At 45.9% G+C, this 18738-nt stretch overlaps 1 long non-coding RNA gene across 1 annotated transcript in view; it reads right to left on the bottom strand.

Moving 5' to 3' along the window:
* LOC123782553 (uncharacterized) overlaps positions 1-18738 on the bottom strand; it is a 138026-nt gene that overhangs the window by 104635 nt on the left and 14653 nt on the right. Inside the window, exon 2 of the long non-coding RNA XR_015725292.1 lies at positions 10019-10112. This is a non-coding gene — a long non-coding RNA (uncharacterized LOC123782553). The remainder of the gene's footprint in view (positions 1-10018; positions 10113-18738) is intronic.

Raw genomic sequence — 18738 nt, 5'->3', positions numbered from 1 at the left:
AATGTCCTATTGATCATAATAACTTGATACTATCATTAGCTAATACCTCAAGGCAAATATGAATTGGGGTAAGATTGATTTATCATAATTATAGTAGATGGTAATCTATAGACCAAATATCTAATATTTCAAGACATTTTTAGCCGACTTCTTACAGGTTAAATGGAACGGTCTTCGTTTTTCCCTCACGATGGCGGTTGATGGAGGGGGCAGTGCTGCCCTCTCCCTGTAGTCCCCTGCATTGCATCAGAGGTGTTATCTTCAAATGGTGGTGTCCTTGTGGAGTGTCCATTTGGTGAGGGATAGTTTCATTTAAACAAGGAAATAGAATTCATAAATCTACCTATGTGGGCACATGTATTTGTTTCCTGTAGCTGCCATGACAAAGTACCACCAACTGGATGGCTTAAAACAACAGAAATTTATTCTCTCACAGTTCCAGAGGCTGGAAATATGAAATCAAGGTGTCAGTGGTGCCACACTCCCTCTGAAACCTGTAGGGGAGAATCTTTCCCTAGATCTTCTAGCTGCTGGTGTTTGCCGGCAATCCTGGCATTCCTTGGCTTGCAAATGCTTCATTCCAATATATGCCCCTGCCATCACGTGGCTGTCTTTTCTCCAAATGTCTCTCTCTCTCTGTGTCTCTTCTCTTCTTATGGGGATGGCAGCCATATTGGATTGAGAGCCCATGCTAATTCAGTACAACCTCACCTAATGTAACTAATGGCATCTACAATGACCCTATTTCAGAATAAATCACCTTCTGAGGTACTAGGGGATTAGGAGCTCAACAAATCTTCTTGTGGGACCTAATTTAACCTTTAACAGCAGACATAAATATGCTGAAAGGAAATAAAACAGGGAAGCCAGCTTCGCCCATGCGATAGCCTCTATACCTTTGTCTCAGACACGGTATATTCTACACAAGAACCATGACCTTCTGGTGCCTAGAACAAGTAAGAATGCCATGTCAAGCCATATATTAACTTAAATTTTTTTTTAAATTCCTGAAATAGGAAACCTGCAAAGGAGACTGAGGAGCAGCCAGAGAGAGAGAGAGAGAGAGGAGAAAAGCGACAAGAGTGTGACCTCACTCAGCTAAGGGAGGTGAATATTCAAGAAAGGAGGGTCAGCAGGGACAGCTGGAGCCAGAGTCACTATGCTACCGTCCAGCAGGTAGGTGTCCACTGACCTTCATGACAGGAAAATCGCCACGGCCCTTAATTTCTATGGTTTTACATTAATATTTTCTTCTCCAACTCCAAAGGATGACCTTGTGCATCCCGCAGGGTGCAAGCACTCTATTTTAGAGACTTCTGCCCTAGAAGAGCCCAAAGGTTCCTTCCAACTTAAAAAATGTAATGACCCCCATGAATGCCCCTTCCCCAGAGGTTATTCCCAAAATAACTAAGAAATCAGGTGCCGTGAAATAGTATCAGATTGAATTGCATAAGAACTTTGAGAGGGCAGAAAGGGGAGACATAAAAAGGACACCTGACTATATTCTCATATTTATTTTTATCTTCAGGGCAAGCCTACAAGGAAAGCATGTAGAAAAATACCGTGTTGAAAGAAATTTGAGGGTTTTATTATTAATCATTAGTAGTAGTTGTATTTCACATTTACCACATGGAAGGCACACAGGGTACTGGTTATGGCATTAAGTTTGGAGCCATACTCTAGTTCAGTCTCACCTCTGCTACTTACTAATAGAACTTTTTTGTGCCTCAGTTTCCTCATCTATAAAATGTTATAATCGTATGGCTTCATAGGATTATTTTGCAAATAGATATGCGTTAAGTGCATAAAACGTGCCTGGCACATAACAAGAGCTATATAAGGTTTAGTTGCTATTGCGATAATGATGATGATGGCCAATTTACTGAGCTTCCGTAATGGACTAAACACCCTGTTAACCATTTGACTTACTTCATCTCTTGTCATGAATGTGAAATAGCACAGCGATTAAGAGAATGGGCTGAGAAATCAGCCTGACTTCAATCCAAGTCCTGTCACATGCTAGCAAGTCACTCTGTACAAGCCATTGAACATTTCCAAGCTCTCACTTCCTCATAGGCCTATCAAATAATCCATGGACTCCATCTAGAATAGCAGCTGGTGAATACTCGATGCTCAATTTATGCAAGTTCTCATGCTTCATGACTCAAGGAAGAAAGTAAAATTAGGTCCATAGTGGTCCAGGGTCTCACAGCCAATGTGGACTTGAACCTGGCCTAAAAGTTAGGATGTGCTATGATAGGTGCAACTGAGATCGTGTTTTCACTCAATCCCTTACACATCATGACGCTGTCCCAATCACTGATTGATGGGTTGCTCAGAGCAGCAGAAAGTATAAATGTAAGCACCCAAACTTTCACAAAAACAACAGTAGTCACACCCAGTCTTTCTTAAAAATAACGGGCTGGCTTGTACTGGCACTGTGGAAAAACAAAAATTTTAAATTACTATTGAGTGGAGGGAATTTTGAACTGCTTCTAGACCCAGTCCTAAAATCAACTAAGGTGTAGCCTTGGTGGAACAGATTATCTGGTCTCTGTGGCCCCTTTGAATTCAGAAATTCTACAATTTTATGAATTTACAATCCAGTTGGGGCTATAAGACCAAGATACATAAGATAACTAGAGAACAGTCTGACACCATTTATGACCAAGGGATAAGTCTACGTGAAGGTTAAGAGCCTTTAATTGATGGTTTAGACAGTAATTTCTAAAATACCATCATGAAAATATCCTGAGGTTCTTTCCTAAAAGTACCTATTTCTGGGCCACATCCCAGACCAAGGGAATCACGATCTCCAGAGAATCTTCATTTTTAACAAATACCCTTGATTTTTGATCCACAGACTCTTCACCTAGACATTTGATTCGATTGGGGTGATGGTTCAAAGAACAATATTTTTTAAAAGCTCTGCAAGTGGTTCTACTGTAAACAAAGTTGAAAAACACTAACTTAGATCACTGAGTTGTTGGAAAAAATCTGTCTACCCATGTTCACGGCAGCATCATTCACAATAGCCAAAAGGTGGAAGTAACCCATATGTGCACTGACAGATGAGTGGACCGATAAAATGTAGGATATACATAGAACGGAATATCATTGAGCCTTAAGAAGGAAGGAAATTCTGACACATGCTATCACATGGATGAAACTTGAAGATACTACATTAAGTAAAATAAGCCAGACACAAAAGGACAGATACTGTATGGTTCCACTTATCTAGAATAGTGAGCTCATAGAAACAGAAAGCGGAATGGTGGTTAGCAGGGGCTGGTGGAGGGGAGGATAAGGGGATGTTTAATAGATACAGAGTTTCAGTTTCGCAAGATGATCAAGTTCTGGAGACAGATTGTAGGACAGTATGACTATACTTAACACCACCGAAACGCACACTTAAACATGGTGAAGATGATAAATTTTATGTTCTGTTTATTTTACCACAATTAAAAATTTAAAAACGAAAAAGGATGGGGGTGGTAAACACATCGCTTGTCTGGCAGCCCTCACCCCCACCCTGGCAGACACGGTAAGTGATTACCGGGCACTCCCACACAGAGCCCAGGCCCTCACAATCCCCCCCCCCCAGGATAGAACAGGGTGAGAAGAGACGGGGAGAGCGTGAAAGGATTAAGGTCATATGTCTGTGTGTTTGGGAAAGGAGTGAGCATGGAGGAGAAACAAGGAGATGATCCCACAAGGCTGGGAGTACTGGGGAGGTAAAAAGACACAACAGAGGAAACCCCCTCCAACACACCATGCACTGTCTATTCTAAACGCTGCCTAGTGAGCACAAGGCCATATACTCCTTTTCTTTTGCCATGTGACCCTATAGCCTTTCTAGGGGACTACCTAACCATGGAGGTCTATTGTGGCATGTGCCCTGGTGAGGACCCAGAGTCAGGGTTCAAGGCCTGGCTGTCCCTGGACCACTGGAGGGGCACCTGCCCCTCTGTCCTTGGACCCCTCTCCAGGCTGGGGCCGCACACAATTCTCACGGCACAGACACGCATTGGTCCCTGACGCATGAAGGTCTGATACACCAGCAGGAGCTGAGGCGTCTGAGACACAAACCACTTGATAAACAGAGAGGTGTTAGCGGAGGCTTTTTTCACATTGTTTCACTTGACATTTGGCCAGACTAGGTTTCCACCTTCAAGGAACTGACTTTTTGAAAAGACAAGTCAACACCTTTAAATGAGCCATATCCTCTGGAGGTGTGCTCTCCCCTTCTCTCCTCACAGTCCCATTTGTCTTTTAAAACCAGAGGAGACAAATGTGGTACTATTCTCTTCAATAATTGGGTTCTCCGTCCTGGCCTAGCAAAGCCAGAAATCTATGAGGAAGGAACCATGTGGTTCAAACTCAGGGTGTGGGGGGAGTTTATCTGCTTGGAGGGGGTTGGGTTGTTCCCAAAATAATCATTACTACAAAGGCAAATCAATGCTTAAAGATTTGCTCCCCGCTTTTGCACTAATTGGTGTACAGAAGGGAGGAGGAGGGGATGAGAAGCAAAAAGCAGCCACCAGCTGCGAAGATTTGTGATGTTAATTAACAACATGATTAGACAGGAAAACCACAGTCAGGTCTGATCAGTCCCAGGAAGCCCAGACTGGTCCTGTAATGCCCAGAGAGCTGCGGGGGTGGCGGGGGGGGGGGGGGGGGGACACTGACTGCCTCCCCTTGGGGCTGCCTCTGCTGCCACAACACCAAGGGGCCAGCACTGGAGCCTGGAGAAGACACCAGAAAGCCTAAAATCCCTTCAACTGGGTGCCAAGAAGCAGCTCCCACCCCCAACCCAGAAACCCACTTGAGGCACCAGTCAACAAAAAATAGTTTAGGGAGGGTTCTCTGTCCTGGCTGCAAGCGCTCTGCCAGCTCAGGCCTCCACCAGGAAGCTTTCCCATGGCATCACAGCTGTATTTTCTGTCGGCTTCAAGTGGAAGTTTTTAAGAGAGGATAAATGGGTTAGTGAGCGGGAGAACACCGAAGGGAAACATGGAGTAGAGGTGAGAGTCCAGTGATAAAGAATAAAGGGGCTGTATTATTAGTAAAGTAACTCTGCTTTTAAAAAGGGGGTTGCAGGCCTGAGCAGCTGGTAAGTCCCCCCAAAAACAGCTTGATGTGCTTGTTTTACACCTCTTCATTCTCCTTGGGCCCCAAGAAGCCATCTTGCCCGTAGACCTGCTTCTTGACATGGCAAAGGCAATTTGTCTGCGTGCTGCCTTCACTGGCATCTGGAGACGGGCTGTAGCAGTTCCAGCAAATGCTACAGTGCCGAGTCCCCAGGCAGAGCCAGGGGCTACAGCCCCTGTCATTGTCTCCCTTGCTCCCCCAAGATGGCCCCTTCATACGAGGACAGCTCCACAGACACTGGGGCAAGGATGCACCACGGCCATCGTGCGGCTTTGTGGCTGGAAGGCAACTGAGACAGCACGTCACCCAGCAGCCTCATCTGGGAGGAGACAAACAGCTGAAAGGTGCGACTGACAGCACAGAGGGACAAATGGTCAGAGCAGAGCGAGACAAGAACCCAGGGCGGCAGCGGCCAGGTCTGCGGGCTCTCTGTCCTCCCACCCGCTGAGACAGCCTGATACCGCTCTGGTCACTGTTTGCTGGGGAACCTCCCCCGTGTGCCCCTGGTCAGCTCCCGCAACCTTGGAAGGGAGGATAAAGAGCTGGAGAGCCCTTATTTATTGGGAAAACAGTGACTGTGAGGTTCTTCTCTGTGCCAGAGATGGGGCTAAGTTATGGGGACACAAAGGTGGGGTGGGGGAACACGCACAGTCTAACAGGGACAGCAGATCCACAAACCAAAAATCCCCCAGTAATTTGGCTGTAAAAGGTGTACACTGGAGACCTGGAAAGGAAGCAGCAGCCTGCTGTGTGAGCTGGAAGCACCCTGCTGGAGGCAGCGGTATTTCAGCTGAGCCACAAACCACCCCCAACCCCCACCCCCAGAGCAAGAGCCATTTTCTTGGTCTTCCCTGTCCTTCCGGGGGTGCTTCTCCTAGGAATTTGGCACCCTCACACTTGCCCTATGGGCTGCTCAGGACCCAAAGGTCTGTCCTCCCCAGGAATGCCTTTTGGTCTCATTCACCATCTTTCAAAACTAGCATCCCATCTTACTGGGTGAAATGTTCTAAAAACGGATGCCAACGGTTGCACAACTCAGTAAATTTACTAAAAATCATCAGTTGCGTGCTTAAAATGGGTGAGTAGTTTAACATGTAAATTATACCTCAATAAAGTTGCTTTAAAAATTCCCAACATTTTTTATGTGAGAACATACAGAGAAAATGATAGCATTTATATCATGCCCTGGAGTAAACTGAAGGAAATTTAGACTTTAATGGGGGAAAAAGTCATTTACACTTTGTTTATGTAAATATAGGAAAAATTACATACAAAATTTTCAGAAAGGTATTAAATACTGAATTTATATAAAACTTCCAAATAAAATGTTTTCAAGTATTTAAGTGAAACACTTGAATCTGTGTCGATCAACAAACTTTTCATAACCTCTGCCCATTCTCTTGGGGGGGAACAGGTTGGAAACTGTTACGTGTAACTCTGGAAGAACACTTTTTAATAATAATCCCCTCAAATTTCTGATGATCTCCATCAACAAGAAACTCTGTTTACACAAGGAGGTAATACAAATTTTTAAATCATTTTTACAACCGTCCAAAAATCTACATTGAAAAATCATGTTGGAATAAATCTAGTAACTCTTCCTTCATTGACAAGTAATAGTGACATTTTTGTGGTAATATAAACAAATTCCAAATTCAATCAAATTTTTCATGCCAAGTATTTCAAAATAATGATGATATGTCTATTTCAAAATGTACAGGAACTATTAGAACAATCAGCTTACAACTGGCTTGGATGTCACCACAGGGGTGTAGAAGCTTCAAGAATAATTATCCAGCATATGTGAAGATACTTGGAGCTGTGGCACCAGGACACATTGGCCCACACCTTCGATAGCAAGCCCTGCTCCTTGGGCTCCTGGGACACTGACTCCTCCAACTCTAACCTAGGCACCCGAAATGCCAGCTCTTCCCACTGCTTCTTAGGCCTTCAGTGGGAGGTGGTGGTCCTTGTAACTGGCTGCCCAGAAGGATGTCCAGAGTGGGCAAGTGGTGGATGAGCTCAGAGCAGGACTGTGGGCCATGTCAGCAGACCCCCCTCCATTCATTCAGACGCACGCTGGGAGATATCTGAGGCACAGCCTACCACCCCAAGGGATGAGGAATCCTGGTGTTGGGGGGCAGGCTGTGCTGATACCTGACAACACTTCCTGTTTGGACTCCCAGATAACCCATGAGCATTTTCTAAGAGGCTCCAACCACCCTGAGACAACATTCATTTGAGGCCTTGAGGGTCACTCACCAGAGAGGCAATGTGCACAGAATGAGAGGAGCAGATGGTTAAAAACACAAATTTGGAAAAATCTATATTTAAGAAGTGGGTGGACAGGTCCCAGCTTGGGGAGAAAATGGAAAGGGAGGAAAGACAAATGCTGAGAGGTCACAGAGGTTAAAGAAGGGAGTAATTAAGGCAGAGTGAGAATAAAGTCTGAGGTGCTATTACGAGAAGGAGGAGAAGGAGAAGTGAGGGCAGTGGGCATCAGGGAGAAGTGACTTTCGGGGCCTGAGAAGACTGAAGCCCAAGAACAGAGGTTTACAAGGTCAGGAGGGGGAGTGGGGATGCCACTAAGGAAAAAAGATCCGTGATGCTTGGTAAAGGCGGTAAGGAAAACTTTCCCAAGAGGGACCATTGCAAGGGGTTTTGTAGTAGGGGAGAGAGATGGGGCTCAGCACCAAGTACAAGTGGGGATTTAGAGCAAAGCAGCAGGGTTGGGTCAGTGGATGGAAGAGCACTAAGAAGAAACATCAAGGGTGAGGGGGATCCTTGCTAAACCCACCTAACAGGATTCTTATTGAAGGCAGGCCAGGATGATAAGATCAAAGGTGGGGGATAAAGAATTTGATCAGATACTAAGGATGATCAGACAGGAAGGGTAGGGGGATTTTTGCTAAACTGACTCCGCAGGATTCTTGCTAAAAGTGGACTAAGCAGGCCAAGGACACAGCCCAAGTTCTAGGCTTAGTCAAGAGGCGGGCTCATAGGAGCCTAACTCAGGTTTGGTCAAAGGCAGAGTCTTTTCAGAGTAGTCTGGTATCTTCAGGAAGTCACATGGTCAATGGAAGTACTGCTTTTTGATTTTCTGGCCCACAGAAAGGAGGCTGTGAGGGATACTGCTGGTGGTGTCGGGGAGATGGGGGCTCTTGAGAAAGCCAGGACTTAGGAAGTCATGAGGTCAGGAATGCAGAAGAAAAGGTCTTCTTAGGAAGAAAAGAGTTGCTTTGCTCCTGAGTTAGGAGCAAAGGTTTTCCTGTTGGGATGACAAGGAGATTAATGTTGCTGAGAGCCACCAACTAGTCAGTTGGTGCAACAGATGGGGACAGCTGGCCCGTGGCAATGTTCCTTCATTATTCATGTGCCAAGATTTTCTGGACAGCTGCTATGTGCCAGGCCCAGGGACAACTGAGAAGCAGCCCTTTCCCGTTAGGAGCTCTGAATCCAGGGGAACAAGTAAGCTATTCAACCATCACAGAGGCAGCAGAAATGACTGGAAAATGGCAGGATGCAGTCGGGAGACACAGAAGGAGCACCCAACCCACCCTACAGGACCCAAGGAAACATCCGTAAGGAGGTGGCATCTCAGCCAAGCCTTCAGGAAGAGGAGGAGTTAGACAAGCAAGGGCAAAGTTATTCCAGGAGCAAAATGGGGCATGGCACATTTGGGGACTGAAAGTGCTCAATGTGGATACAGGCATAGCAAGAAAAGATGGAAGATGATGGCCAGAGAGATAAGGCAAGAGCCAGACCGAGAAGGACACTGTCATCTGAGATAAGGGTTCTGTAGTCTGCCCAAGGTTCTTCCCAGTCTTTGCGATAAAGAGATTGGTCTAAAAGAAAAAGCCTTGCCCTGTCCTCCTAGACTTGGGACACAAAGACCCTCAAAGCCATAGAGGAAAATAATGGGGTATTGGGACATTCAGATGATACAGTGTTTAGATCAGATGGACAAAGCAAAGTGCCCTGAAGATCAAAGCCTCTACAAATAAGGTTAACTGGGTTTAGTTGTCCTGGTTCTTTCCTTTCTGTGCAGGGATTATTCAGAGTGCTTACGAGCCCTGACTATTTTCCCTTAACGACCACTTTTGTGTCTGATGTCTTCACTCAGGAATCTTCCAAGGCTCCTCACTACCTGTGCCATCAAGTCTGAATTTCACTGTTGGGGTTTTGAGATCCTCCGTTAGCTTTTTTTTTTTTTTTAACCTAAGTGGACTTCCATATCTGCCTTCTCAACACCAACACATTTACTGATTTCCTTAGAACACAAAGACCCTGCTCTGAGAGTTTGTGTGTTGTCTGATAGAGTTTCATAGCCTACGAAAGCAAAATTGTGTCCAAAAATATGAGGAGAGTGGACCCACTTCAGGAATTCAGAGGAGAGAGCTGTAAGGAGCCCTACACACCTGTGCATCCCTTCCTCTGTGCCTTCGGAAACTGCCTGAGGTCTGGTGACTGACAAAGGAATATGAAAGTGATGGCAAAGGAATATGAAAGAACACTTGATCATGAATGTGAAAATCCAGAGTCGGTAAAGCATAACTGTAAAGACAGTGGTCCCCAGAGCAACACATACTAGCCAGGGGGCCTTTAGCAACTTCAATAACCCTTTGGGGCCTCAATTTCCCATGTGTGCAGATCTGGTGGTCATATCTACCTTGTGGAGTTATTATGGAGAGTCAGTTAAATGAGACACGATATGCACAGAATTCAAGTACTCAGCACAATGCCCAGAGATAGCTCGTAACAAACAGTAGCTATTAGTATTGATTATACTAATAATATTCTGAAAAAGAGTACAGAGAGCTTAGTAGGTAGATGTCTGTCTCAGGACTCCCGATACTCCTCCACTTACCAGCTCTGTGGCCTTGAGCAAGTGACTTCAACCTCTCCGTTCCTCATTGTCTTTAGCCATCAAGTGGGGAGAACTGTATCTACTGCAGACATCACTATGAAGAAAATTATCATTAGTATCAGCATTAAGTATGAAAGGAGGACCAAAGAACACGGGGAGGAAGAGAAATGCAGCACACCTTCCCCTGGGCTTGAAGAGCTGCTGCCTGTCCTTTCTCAGTGATCCTGGCAGAGAAATAGACATACAGTGAAACAGAAGACAAAGTCCAGAAACAGATCCAAATATACAGGACATTATGAGAGCCTCTTAAATCCATGGAGAAAATGGAGTTGAGACCACTGAGCAGCCATCTGGAAAAGCAGGCTCTACCCCTACAACCTCTCTAATGAGGAAGGAGTGAAACGGTGGGCAGACGAGGAACAGAGGTGGGCCAGAGGTTTTACTCTCTGTGCTTTTGTCATTTTTGAAGTTGAACCTACTCAAAAGCATTATATACTTTAAAAAGGTAAAGGGGGGGGGGGAAGAGAGAGAGACAAATGTATAGTTCTCCAGAAGTGATGAAAGACGGATTATCCAGAAGAGCCTAGGATCCCACAGACGGGATCGGTTTCTCTGGGAAGTGGTCCTCCATCCTCACAATAGGTCAGGTAACACAGGAACAGTTTGGGCTGGCATGCAGAATGGAGGAAAGGGCTATAGGGGACTGGCAGGTCCCTCCTGCTGTTCCTGTCTGCCATTGGACATTGGGCCATGACTTCGACAAAAATTCAAGCGCTATCCTGGAAGGGAATAGAGTGTATGAGTCAGTTTTCCCAGAACCACCATTGCCTTTGCCAGATTGGCAGAGATCAGATCTACTAATGGTGGACTTGTAAGCCTGCCAGGAGAAACGGACACAGACACTAGGGGTACTGCTGAAGCCCTAAGACCCAAAGAAAGCCAGAGGAGTAATAGGGCAGAGGGAGCGCAGTAGGACCCCAAAGCCAAGAAGTCCTGAGCATTCACTGAGAGAGGGCAGGAAAGGAGGAAACCCAGGGAAGCACTCCCCCAAGCTCACCCTCTGCTAGACTTGGTCTTCCAGAGACCTGCCCTCCAAAGAAGCTGGAGGCTGCCCATAACCACTGCAGAAAACCTTGCAGTCTCCATCGTCCTCGGCAGGGATTTAAGTTCAATTGCCCAACTGCTGAAAGTTTACAGCCCCCAGACTTGAAGGGCGCATGAGGCCCTTCATCCCCGGTGAGCCAACCCAGGGGAATTGCCAGTCCCCCACCCCTCCTCCCTCCCTGAGCGCATCCTCCTCCACGGAGCAGACAGGCCTCGACCCTATTGTTCCCGTCTTTGATTTGTACCTTCTACTAGTACTTCCTAAGAGGACTTACCTTACGTGGCTCAGTTACAGGCAGGAAAGGAGTACAAAATCAATGCAGCCCATAAACTCATTCCCTTGCCTCCCTGACAGCTCCACGGAGCAGAGTCTAAAATTCAACATGTGTGGAAGGCACTGCTGAGGAGCTGTTTGAACTTGTTTCCTGATTATAAGAGGAGAACTCCATTTCTTGCCCTTCTGGGTCTTACCCTGGAAATTAGACACAGTGACAGCATCCTTATGGACAAATCGAAAATTCCGAAGAAAAACAGAAGAAAAAGAATTTAAACGCCAATTATCCCACTAATCAGGTTATTGTTCCTGTATTAGTGTATTTCCAATCCTTTTATTAAAGCCTGGCTGGTATAATTCAGAAGATATTATATTAAGTGAATATGCTTTTTACTTAACATACATCATTTGCTCATGGATTTAAATTCTTTATAATTTTTAGTGGTTACATAATATTCTATCCAAGGAAATGCTGAAATGCTGAAATTTATTTAATCAATCCCACAACGTTGGACATTTTTTTCATGGTTGATTTTCTTTCCTAATATAAATAATGATTGATAATGTTTACCTAAAGTTTAACATATATGTCAGATCATTCCCCAGGAAAAATTCCCAGAACTTAACATTACTAGGCCAAAGTGTATGAAAATGTTTAAGTCAATACATAATGCTGAACTGGCTGCAGGGAAACTATATCCATTTACACTCCCTCAGCCCATTGCAGATTTTAACTTTTATTCTATTGAACTCTGAACCACTTCCCTGCTGAGCTGTGGTATCTGGGACTGGAAGGAAGATGGTGTCCTAGCAGAGTGTGATGCCCACAGGATTCATCAGTCCCTTAGGAGAAGCGGATCTAATCCAACCTGTTAGGAGGAATACAGTGGGCATGCGCTTTCTGAACACCAGCGTCCACCGACCCACCTGAGGGTTTTTTCCCTTGACACCAAATATGTGGTGGCTTTTCCAACACCAATTCTTTGATTCTCTAATACCAAATGGCTATTCAACCATTCAGTTCCATTCTGACATTAACTACCCAGAATGAGTGCAGACCCCACAGGTAAAGCGATGAGTCCCTCGAGATTACATCCCCTCCTTCATACACTAGTCACAAGTCCCAGACTGTCCACCCATGCTTCTGACTGACTGGCTATAAATCCAGGGGCTCCCACAATTCCCCCCTCAGGGTCAGTAATTTGCTAGAACAACTCACAGAATTCAGGACATCATTGTACTTATTATTACTGGTTTGTTATAAAGGATACAATTCAGGAACAGCCACGGAAGGGATGTGTGGGGTCAAGTATAGGGCGTCTGCATGGAGCTTCCATGTCCTCTCTGGGCATGCCACCCTTCCAGGTTGTGTTCACCAACCTGGAAACTCTTTGAACCCCATCATTTACGGGTTTTTAACAGAGATTTCATTATGCAAGCACGGTTGATGAAATCATTGGGCATTGGTGCCTGAACTCAATCTTCAGCCCTCCTCCCCTTCCTAGAGTTCAGAGGTGGGGCTGAAAGTTCTTACCCTATAATCATGGCTTGGTCTCTCTGGTAACCAGTCCCCATGCTAAAGCCATCTAGGAACCCCTGTCTTGAGTCATCTCATCAGCTTACAAAAGACAGTGAATTCCAAGAGTCTTAAGCATTCTATGCCAGGAACTGGGGACAAAAACCAGGTGGTTTTTTTTTTTTATTATTATTATACCACACTACTTCCCCATTTTCTGTGTTCATGGTCAATGCGGTGCCCTGCCCACTCCCAACTTCAAAGGTTGAGCGTAAGACCCAGGCCCAATCCAATCAGTGCATCAACTCTCCACTCTAACTGTAGGGACGGGTCCAGGGATGAACATATATCCCAATCAGATTTGCAATGACACTGCAGAATAAGAGATTCTCATGCTTCCCCATGGAGTTCGATGAAGCCAAGAAGACACAAGATCTGGGACTGCGGCAGCTATCTCTTGCTACTGTAAGGAAGAACCTCAGAATGAATCACCATGAAAGAGAAGAGCCAGCCAAGCAATGGTGAATGAGAAAGTCCCCATAAGTCCTAGGCAAGTCCAAACCAGAATCTGGGCTTTCCAGGCACATGAGAATTCTCATTTTGCTTTAGCCAGTCGGGGCCATGTTTACAGTTGTGAGAAGCAAAAAACTCTTAACCAGCCCAAGGTATCCAGTAGATGTTGATAATCTTGGAAGGAAAGGGATCTGGTTCGGGAAGCAGCACACTTGGGTAAGGTCAGAGCCAGGGCGAGCTCCAGAGACAGGGCAAATAGGAGAGGAGCCAGGCAGGCACACCTGGAGGGACCTGATGTCCTAGATAGGAGGGGCACGCTGAGCAAAGGAGGGAGGAAGATCTGCCAGCCCATGTCAGAAACGCAGCCAGAGAGCTAGGGTTTTGAGACCTGAGATCTGAGCCGACAAGCAGGAGTCAGGTCCAAGAGCAAGACAGTGGAGAGGTGTTGACTACGCAGCCCAAGGTTAGGATTTGGGCAAGGAGAACCACACAGAGCCTGAGGTTTCCGAGCATGGAGACCAGGGTCAGAAGAGCTATGTTGGTGACAGTAATTTGAGCCAGATGCTACTGACGCTGAGGTTCTGCCTCATCTCATACTCACCTAAGCCCAATATCTAGGGGGCGACTGAGGCCCCTACAGTAGGAATTAAATACCCCATATAGAAAAAGTGGGGCACGCCGGGCAGATCAACCAGTGCAGGAACACTGGTCACGGAAGTCCCCGGAGTACAAGGACTGTGCCTCGTTGTCCATCACAGTCCCCAGTCCCAGGAGTGAAGTCAGTAAGAGCCGGGCGAGGGCTCTTTCTGCAGACGGCACTTCCGGCCTACAAGGACAAGGATTCATACGCACAGCAATGGTGGCTGGAGACACTGGACCCCATCAGACCTCCAGGCAGAGACTGTCGGTTCTGCCCCATTCTGGGCCCTCTGTGGGTACAGGAGCAGACGACTCACAGGTAAGTTCGCTGCTAGAAGCCGGCGTGTTACCATTTAAAGCAGGGGCGAACCTCTAGTCAGAGCCAGGGGTTCTCCAATTTCAGCGTGCACCAGAACCACCTGAAAGATTTGCTGAAACACAGATTCCTGGGCCTCACTATTGATGGTTCTAACTCCAGCAAGTCTGCGCAGGGGCCTGAGAATGTGCATTTCTAACAAGTTCCCGGCTCTTGCCAGCGAGGCTAGTATGGAGACCACATTTTGAGAACCACACCCTAAGCCCCTGGCTCTCAGCCCTGACTATGTGTTAGAATCGCCAGGCGACTCTCAAGCTCAGAGATTCTGATTTAATTGGACTGAGGAGGGGCCGAGGCATGGGTCTATTTCTAACATTCCCTAAGCAAGTCTAATATACAGCTAGGCTTGAAAAAAAAATCAACTGTCCTCGATGCCAAACCAATTCAATAAGAATGGTTTTTCCAACACATGGTGCTGACACGAGTGTAGAGCCACATGCAGAAGAATTAAGTTGGACCCCTTTCTCACACAAAAAACAAAAATTAGCTCAAAATCGATTACAGACTCAAGTGTAAGAGCTACACTGTAAAAACCCTTAGAAGAAAAGAGAGGAGTAAACCTTTGTGACCTTGAGTTAGGCAGAGCCTTGTGAGGTATGATTTCATCCACAGGAAATGTCCACCACAGGCAAATCGACAGAGACAGGGTTAGTGGTTGCCTAGGGCAACGGGAGGAGGAGCCTGATAGGGAATGACTGCGAGCAGGTATGGGGTTTCTTCTGGGGGTGATGACAATGTTCGAAACTTCAATCGTGGTGAACACTGCACAACTCCGTGAATATACTGAATACAACTGTGCACATAATGGGTGGGGGTACATCGACTGTATCTCAATAAGGCCGGTGAAAAACACACAGACATCTTTTCTAGGCCTTTTGGAAGAGATGCTCTTAGTGATGCCTGGCAGGAAAAAAGGTCCTGTCACATTTTCTCACTTCACCCACCCCCTACACCTAAGAAATATGAAAGTGGGTGATTCTGCTTGGGCTGTAATCCTAGGAGCCTGATCTGAGACTGTTTCCTCCCCTCCTTGCTTCTCCCCTTTAGCCATGACCTATTCCAAAACCTTCCATACATTCTCTGCTATAGAGAAGCTAAAGAAATACAATAGTGACCCCCTCCTTATCCGCGGCTTTGTTTTTTGTGATTTCAGTTCCCTGCGCTCAACGGCAGTCCAGAAACAGAGGATCCTGCCTCTGGCATGCTGTCATAAGGTCGGCAGTAGCGCGTTACATCATGGCACCTGCATAATTCAGCTACTTCATCTCATCACGTAGGCGTTTTATCATCTCACAGCATCACAAGGTAAGTATGGCACGGTAAGATATTTTGAGAGAGAGACCACATTCACATAAAGTTTCCTATAGTATATTGTTACAATTATTCTATTTTGTTATTAGTTATTGTTGTTAATCTCTTACTGTGCCTAGTTCATAAATTAAACTGTCATAGGTATGTATGTATAGGAAAATATATAAGGGTTAGTACTGTCCACAGTTTCAGGCATCCACTGGGGGTCTTGGAACATAGTCCCCATGGATAAAGGGAAACTACCAAACACTGCATATTGACCTTCAAAAATACACTGTCACTGAGAGCCTCCGCACTGAAGGCACCCTACCTTCCTGTAGGCTTGGTTTCCAGGAATATATATGCTCCGTGAAGGCTTGAGCCACTGTCCCCAGTAAAGTCCCCACCCACGGTCACGCCAACCTCCATACTCAGGCTGAGCGAGGACGCAACCATTCTGGATTATAATAACAGCATTTCCCTTTACTCCCTGCCCCACCCCCAACACTACTCACGCTAGAGGCACATCTGAAAAGCCCCAACAACAATATTGCTCAACCTATAACAGGCCTACAAATCACAGGGGAATCTTACTTAAAAGTAGGTTCTGGTTCAGTAGGGGTGAGGCCTGAGAGTCTGCCTTTCTAACCAACACACTGGTGATGTCCATGCTGCTGGTCTGGAAACCATTTTGAATACTGGGGTCCTAGATGGCTCTGATGGAAATGGTTTGTGGACCACCCTTGAGAAACACCCTTCTAAAGTCTCACTGCTATAGAGCTTTCTATTGCAGACAATACATCCAGGGCTTTTGTCTCGGCTTAGTAATACTCCAGGGAAGAGGCTGGTTGAGCCAATACCACACTGATTAAGATTATACTCCCTTGAAGCCATCCCCTTAGCACAGTGGTGTGAAAAAAGCAGAATCAACACCACCTGGAAACTTGTTAGAATTAGAAAAGCGGATTCTCGGGCTCCACCCAGACCTACTGAATCAGAAACAATGAATGTGAGTTTGAACAAGCCCTATAGGTGATTCGGGCATTGCGAGAGTTTGAAACCCACTGTCAGGGTAACAGGGTCTGAGCCACATGGCCCCGCAAGTCTGCATCGTCCAGCCCTACCCCACCTCCCCTGGCCTTCTTTCTGCTCCTCCAGTGTGTCTTGAGACCTTCCTAACTGCTATTCTTTTTGCCTGGTAAGGGAAAGCAGAATTTTTTTTAGTAAGAAAAGCTACCTCCATGTTCTGAGTGGGAACAGCACCCAATCATTCAAGGAGATTTTCTTTGGCTCTCCCTTGAATGCTTAGAGGCTCCTCTTCAACTATAACTTGAAGCAGGAGGTATCCGTTGTCCTGAAAGGGCCTTTTGTGGAACTGGCTTCAACTTCCTCTCCATGTAGGCCCTGGGAACCCAAAACCATCCCTGGCAGAAGAGCAGAATCAAGGCGCCTCAGGGAGGAGAGGGAGCTAAGCTGTGCCCACTTCCTCTTCTTCGGAGTCAATGTTTTAACAAGTTCCCCTATATTCTGCCTTGGGGTGAAGTCAGTCAGCAAGAAGGGGAAGCAGGCAAAGGGAAACTGATGCTGTGCAGAGTGGGAGGCTGAACTGGTGAGCGGTGCTCAACTCACACACAGGCCTACAAGTTGGCAGGAAAAGTTAACTTTGGCCCAAACCAGTGACACAGGCCCACAGGTTGTGCTTTGGGCCCGAGAGCTGAACACAATGGGGTCTTGCATCAGCATCTCGGCTGGTGAGTCTTCTTCATGGCTGGGTTGGCAGCACCTAGCACAGTGCTGGTACAAGGAAGGACTGCAGTAAGTATCCTGGTGGACCGGCTACCTGCAAGCTCACTAGGATCACTGACTCAGCCTCTTCGTTCAACTGACCCGGAAACCAAAGCCCAGAAAAGTTGAGTGACTTCCTCTGACACATGGCCAACCAGCGGGAGCCTGGCTAGAACCCGGACCCTCAGACCCCAGGGCCTTCACCCCAGCTAAACTCCCCATGGCCAGCATTCCTCGCTTTTCTATGAGATTCAAGATATACCTGGGGAAAGAGTTCAGGGCCTGAATTTTTTTTAAATTAATATTAAATTTTGACGTGGAGGGATAGGGCCTCTGAAAAAAAGTCATTTCAGTGTGAAGCTATTTTTAATCACCTTGGGTCTCCATCATGTCCAGCTCCCAGGGCTGTAAATATTGCCCATAGAATGGCACTGGTATTGGCCTGAAGGTAGCAGGTCTGGAGTGTAATCCAATTTCCTGAACTACATTCACATGCAAAGAGCTAGTAAAACTAGAACATGGGATTGGGCCCCATTTCCTGAAGGCCCTCCCGGATTAGTGAGAAGGGGCCTGGAGACCATCTTCATGGCTGGGTTTTGTTTTCTGGGTTTCACACTAGAGGGAAAGACTTGTTAATTGATACAAGGTCAAGCATTTGTAAGAAGTAAAGAGAAAACCCCCTTTAATGAAAAAAAAAGAAAGAAAGAAAGAAAGAAAGAAAGAAAGAAAGAAAGAAAGAAAGAAAGAAAGAAAGATTCCTTGGCTAAATTATAAATCTTGATTAGACTCATATAAGTGCCTGGAAATAAAATGATTTTCTAAAATTACCAGAATGCATTATCTACTACATGTCACTGAGGTAGGACAATAGCATATTATAGGAAAAACAGAGATTATAGGATTTTTTTAAAGGAATAGGATGAGACTCACAAGCAGCTCAGTTGCAGGACTGGCTGAGCAAAAGCTTCAGGATTCCTCTCTGACAATCAAGAGTGCACTCTCAGTTGTGATGACAGCACATAGAAGGATCCAGAGGCCATGCTACTCTGGAAATCTACTCCAAAAAGAGAAGAGCACACCTTCCAACAATAATAACTTGTATCATGGCAATAACATCAATAGCAACTATTATTCTATCATAAATAATCTTGCTGTATGTTCAATCATTTTTAAACTTGAAGAACTTTATATTCATCATGAATTTGTCCTCTCACGATATACCT

The sequence above is a fragment of the Ursus americanus genome, chromosome 1 (genome assembly GCF_024610735.1).
Source record: "Ursus americanus isolate L20-20 chromosome 1, mUrsAme1.1.p, whole genome shotgun sequence".
Taxonomy (NCBI): Eukaryota; Metazoa; Chordata; class Mammalia; order Carnivora; family Ursidae; genus Ursus; species Ursus americanus.
The sequence above is the reverse complement of the archived record's forward strand: the minus strand, read 5'-3'. Positions and strand labels throughout refer to the sequence as shown.